A 6,000-nucleotide genomic window follows, 5' to 3' on the forward strand; every position below is an offset into this window, starting at 1 on the left:
ATCTCCTCCTCCCCATCCCCCCACCCTACCTTCTTCCCCTTCCCACAGCACTTGTATATATTTATACAGATTTATTACTCCATTTATTTTACTTGTACATATTTACTATGCTGTTTCCTTTGTTAATGATGTGCATATAGCTATAATTCTATTTGTTCTGACTATTTTAACACCTGTTTACATGTTTTGTTTTGTTGTCTGTCTCCCCCTTCTAGACTGTGAGCCCGGTCTTAGGTAGGGACCATCTTTATATGTTGCCTCCTTGTACTTCCCAAGCGCTTAGTACAGTGCTTTGCACATAATAAGCACTGAATAAATACGACCGAATTAATGAATGAATGAAGATTCAGGTAGATCTTTGCCAGCCCCAGTTGTTGAGGGAAGAATGTAAGGCCATTTGCTTGTCAGGCAACAGGGACCCTGGTTCAATTTTCTTCTCTCCAAGAGAGTAACTGCCTGGGCAGGGGACCAGTTTGGGGCGCTTTCCTTGATGAATCTGGGACACAGTTCCAGCTTGCTAGGACGATCCTGCCTTGGGCCAAGTTAATTCCGACCAACAGTCAATTTATCCCCCCAAAATCGGTAATCTCCACTCCTGGGATTAGTGTACTGCTGTCATTCATGTTCATTTGTTGAATTCCTCAACTGTTTCTGTGGGTGGCGTAAGTGGTAGAAAACCCAGAACTATAGTGAGTGAAAGTGACCTTGTCTTTCCTGTCCCTAGCTCCTTCACACCCCCCTGCTGCTTTTAATGAGGTCTTTTTCTGCTCTTGATTTTCTCATCCCCTAAACTAGCCCTGCTTGGCGATCTTCGACTGGGACAGAGAACTGGACAAGCTCATCCTGGAGACTATGAGCATACAGGAGGCTGTCTTCCTGCCTCATACCCCAGACATTTTGCAAAATATCGAAAGTTTCTGGGAGGACATTGCAGATGTAGATCGGAGCTCAGGAGGTAGTAGCTGGAGGGCACTGCTGAAGGAGATCACCTTGGGCTCAGTCCTTTGGGAAATCCGCATTTTTAACCATCGTTTACCCTTTGCTTTGGTTCCCATTTCCGAATGTATTTTTTCCTACCTTTCTCCTGGTGAGAATGGGGTGCAGTTTAATTAGCTTTTTGAAAATGTTGTTGAGGAGGTGACGGAATCAGTAATTTTAAAATGTGGAGATTTTGATCATGAATCTATGTTGAGGATGTAGTTTCCTAGTGACTTGATTTACTTTCTCTCCTCCCATTTTTTCTATTAACTGCTTTCATCATATTTTACTTTTATATGGCCCTACTCCCATTTTTATGGTATTTGTTAAGCATTTACTATGTGCCAGGAACTATACTAAGCTCTGGGGTAGACAGAAGACAATCAGGTAATACATAGTTTATGTCCCGTATGAGGCTCATGGTCTTAACCCCCATTTTACAACTGAGGTAAACAGAGAAGTTGTCACCCATGGTCACATAGCAGACAAGTTGTGGAGCCTGGAAGACTCAGGTCTTCTGATTCCCAGGCACAGGCTCTTTCCACTAGTCTGTACTGCTTCTCATTTTAATCCTCTACACATGGACAATGTAACATGATGCTTTACCCCCTAGGTTCTCTTCAGTTTTGCAATCATTCTTCTATAACTTTAGAATTCTCTAGCACTGGTATTGAGCTAAAGAAAACCCTCTCTTTTCGTGAGACTCGCTATGCTTTGTGTTCTTCCAATGATTTGGATTCTTGACACTTTCTCTTGCATTACTGAATATTCCATACTTAAAGGCAGACACTGAAACTACTCCTAGGGCTGAGATCAGTCTGATGTTTCTCCTTCTACAGATAACTCTGCTTCAAGAAGCTTGGATTTCCCTCCAGTTGGTCTCATAGACCAAGGCCAACCTCAGTCCTCCTCTACCACAGACAGACTTGGAAACGAAAAGGAAAGAAAAAAGGAGAGTGGAGTCGTTGATCATCTCCAAGAGAAAGAGAAAAGCCTGATCAGCAAACCGTTGCTGGAAACTCTGTGGACCCATTTCAAAGCCAATAAAACCTTGAGTACAAGTGAAGTGCCTGAGATAGCTTTCCAGTTCAATTTTACTCCAAATCGGGTAAGTCACCACATTTCTGTTTTGGAACTTTCCCTCCTGAATGTTCCTTCCTGACTCAAATATAACCCTCATAGAGCAAAGAATATTTATTGACAGCGACACAAGGACTGTCCACCCTTTCATCTTTGCCCCACCGATTCAGTTTTGACCTGATATTCAACTATTTTTTTCCAGTTTTCACACATTATCTTATAGTTCCTACTTTATTCTCAGTAGAGTTGATTGCTTTTCCTTTCTAATTTAAAGCCAACTGGGGTAATTTAAAAATATTAGAAACTTGCTGAATGGCCTTCTTAAAACCTCTCTCTATTTCTCTCTTTTTAGCAGTTTCTCACAAACTCTGTTCTTTATTCTTCCTCTTCTCAAGTCTTCTTTCCTCATTTCTCTGTGAGTAGATGCAAAAGGAAATAATAGTTGGATTGTAACATACTACATTTCAAATAAAGATCAAAGAAAGTTTATGGTATTTGAAAATGTGAGCTATAAAAGTATACTCCTGGAATACTAACATTATTAAATTAACTTGGTTGTTTGGTTTAAAATGTTATCACTTGGTTCCAAAGCAAGAGGTTGAAACGCAGAAAATATTTTGAGAATTATTTCATATAACATCAACACTCTGATAGGAATTGTCATCACTTGAACAGCCTGAAATTAAGGCATTCATGTTTGGCGTATGTAGTCAGCAAGGTGTACAGGGTACAGCAAGGACCCGGGAGTTAGAAGGTCATGGGTTCTAATCCTGACGCGGTCACTTTCCAGCTGTGTGACCTTGGGCAAGTCACTTTACTTCTCTGGGCTTCAGTTCCATCACGTAAAATGGGGATTGTGACTGTGAGCCCCACGTGGGACAGGGACTTTGTCCAACCCGATTTGCTTGTATCTACCCCAGGACTTAGTATAGTGCCAGGCACATAGTAAGGGCTTAACACATACCATAATTATTATTATTATTTAATGGTTTTTGTAAATGTATGAATACAAGCTTTTCTAATCAAAGAACCGATGTCTAAAGGTAAACCAATCAGTCGTATTTATTGAGCACTTACTGTGTGCAGAGCACTGTACTAAGCGCTTGGGAAGTACAAGTTGGCAACATATGGAGACGGTCCCTACCCAACAGTGGGCTCACAGTCTAGAAATATGCTTTCTGGGACAATAATTCTCCCTGTTGTCCCTGAGAGATATTGATGATATCTTCTATTTCTGGAGACAAGTAACCATTGGAAATGTTGACTCAGTGGAGCTGCACCATTTCCATATGGACCTTTCTTCCCGAATGGGAAGAATGTGGGACTAGGCTGGGTTAAAGTCCATTCTTTTCAGAGTCTACAGTGGACTGAGATGAGATTAGACTCCGAAAGCCATTTGGAGCAGATATGATTTCAAAAGTGCTTTGAAGATGGTGAGAGGCATAGTCTGCCTGATTTAAAAGTGGAGAGAGATTCAAGGAACAGAAAGGGCATTAGAAAGAATTTGGCAGCCGAAAATATAAGAATCAGTCACAGTGAGTAAGCTTGAGAGGAATGGAGTGGGCTTAGTGGTGAGATAAAATAATGGATAAAGAGGAGGTATAGAACTGACCGAGTGCCTTAAAACAGATGACTAGGAGTTTCTGCTTGATGAAGAGAAGAATGGGAAGCCAGTGGCAAGGTTTTAAGAGTGGGGAGACGTATGAAAAAGTACTTTTGAAACATGATCTGGGAATCAGAGTTAGGAATGGACTCCAGAGAGGAGAGAATGGAGACAGGGAGCTTGGAGATTAAGTGGATGCAGTAGTTGTGGCAGAATATGTTAAATGCTTGTACCAGCAAGGTGGCAGTTTGAATGAACTGTTTGACTGTGTTTAACCTGATTATTTTTTATCTATCCTAGAGCCTAGTACAGTTAATGGCATATAGTTAATGTTTAACAGATACCACTAAAAATGAACAGAAAGGGGCATGTTTTGGAAATGTGAGGATAAAATGGTCTGGATTTGGTTGTGGACTGAATAGTCAGTTTGAAGGAGAGAGAGAAGTCAAGGGTAAGGCCAAGGTCTTAAGAGAAAGAGATCCTGGTGGTTAAGGGAAAATCAAGGGGAGAAGAGGAATTGGGAGACAGGATTAATTCAGTTTTGAAGATTCTGAGCTTGAGGGTTTGGGGTGCATAAATGTAGAAATGTCCTGGAGGAAGGAGAAGATGTTTAATTGCATGAAATAGAAGTTATGGCTGTCAAAGTAGATTTCAGAATCTTCCTTGTAGCGGTGGTAGTTGAAGTCTAGAGAAAAGGAAATGCATGTAGATTGATAATAGAAAGGGACCCAGAACTGAGACTTTGAAGGAAACAAATACTGTGAGTGGGAGTCAGAGGAAGAACTGTCCCCAGGCTAAGACAAAGCTCCAGAGTGGTAGAAGGAGAACCACAAGAGACCCCATGGAAAGATGAACCTCTTGGAAATGAAAGATTATGTTCATGCAGAGTCTTTGAGATTAGATGTGGTAGTGCAGAGACAACAGAAGGTTTGTGACCCCCGAGGTGCTCTAGAACAGATGGAGAGACTAATACTCTTTGACATCTAAGCTGCCTTTGATACTGTGGACCACTCCCTTCTCCTGGGAACATTAGCCAACCTTGGCTTCATTGATTATGTCCTCTCCAGGTTCTCCTCTTATCTTTCTGGACATTCATTCACAGTCTCCTTCGCAGAATACTCCTCTGAACTCCCACCTCTTAACTGTGGGGGACCCTCAATATTTAATTCTCTGTACGTGGGGAGCGTGGGAAAGACAGGGAGTATGTGCACACAAACGGTACCCAACGGCTCAAAGCCAAACAGACTCAACAACAGGAGATAAAGGGACCAGGGCAAGAAAAACAAGCTTGCACCTGCAAAGCTCGGAGGCAACCTCAAGGCCATATCCACAGCCAGCAATGGTTGGCAACGGGTGGCTGGGGGCCAGCCAGAGCAAACGCTTCGTGATGGACAGAGCTGTTGCTAGGCTAGTGGCTGGAGGGTGGCGAGTGAGTGTGCTACATGGCCTGAGAAAATCCTGCCCCCGGGCAACGGGGGGTATAAGAGACGAACAAGACAAGGGGGGGTGCACGCACACGCACACACACACACAGGTGCTCTCCCTCCCTTTCTCTCTCTCTCTCGTTCTCTCTTTCTTTATTAACTATGTAATCGCTGATAGCAAATAAATGGCAACCAAGCTTTGGACCTCTGGCTGACTCTTCCTGGTGTGAACGCGCGCCCTGTGTCCGGAGACGTCCGAAGACCCGGAAAGGGTAAGAACCCGAGAGTTGCCCCCGAAACCCCGGGGAGCAACGTCTGTATGCTTCTATTCTCCATCTACACTCATTCTCTTGAAGAACTCATTAACTCCCACGGCTTCAATTACCATTTCTATGCAGATGATACCTAGATGCACATCTCCTCTTCTGATCTCTCTACTTCTCTCCAGGCTCGCATATCCTCCTGCCTACAAGACGACTCTACCTGGATGTCCTCCCGCGACTTCAAACTTAACATGCTCAAAGCAGTGCTCCTTATCTTCCCACCAAAACTCTGTCCTCTCTCTGACTTTCCCATCACTGAAGACGACACCACCATTCTTCCTGTCTCACAAGCCCATGACCTTGGCATTATTCTGGACTCCCCTCTCTCATTCGACCCACATAATCAATCCCTCACCAAATCCTGTGCATCACACCTTCAGTAGTATCGCTAAAATCCTCCCTTTCCTTTGCATCCAAACTGCTACCACGTTAATACAAAACTCATCCTATCCCACTTAGCCACATTGTTGACTTCCCAACCTCCTGCCTTTCCTCACTTCAGTCCATACTTCAGTCCGCTTCCTGGACTATCTTTCTACAGAAACGTATAGGGCATGTCCCCTCCTTAAAAATCTCCAGTGGTTGCCTAGAA

This window comes from Tachyglossus aculeatus, unplaced genomic scaffold, assembly GCF_015852505.1.
Source record: "Tachyglossus aculeatus isolate mTacAcu1 unplaced genomic scaffold, mTacAcu1.pri scaffold_127_arrow_ctg1, whole genome shotgun sequence".
NCBI classification, from domain to species: domain Eukaryota; kingdom Metazoa; phylum Chordata; class Mammalia; order Monotremata; family Tachyglossidae; genus Tachyglossus; species Tachyglossus aculeatus.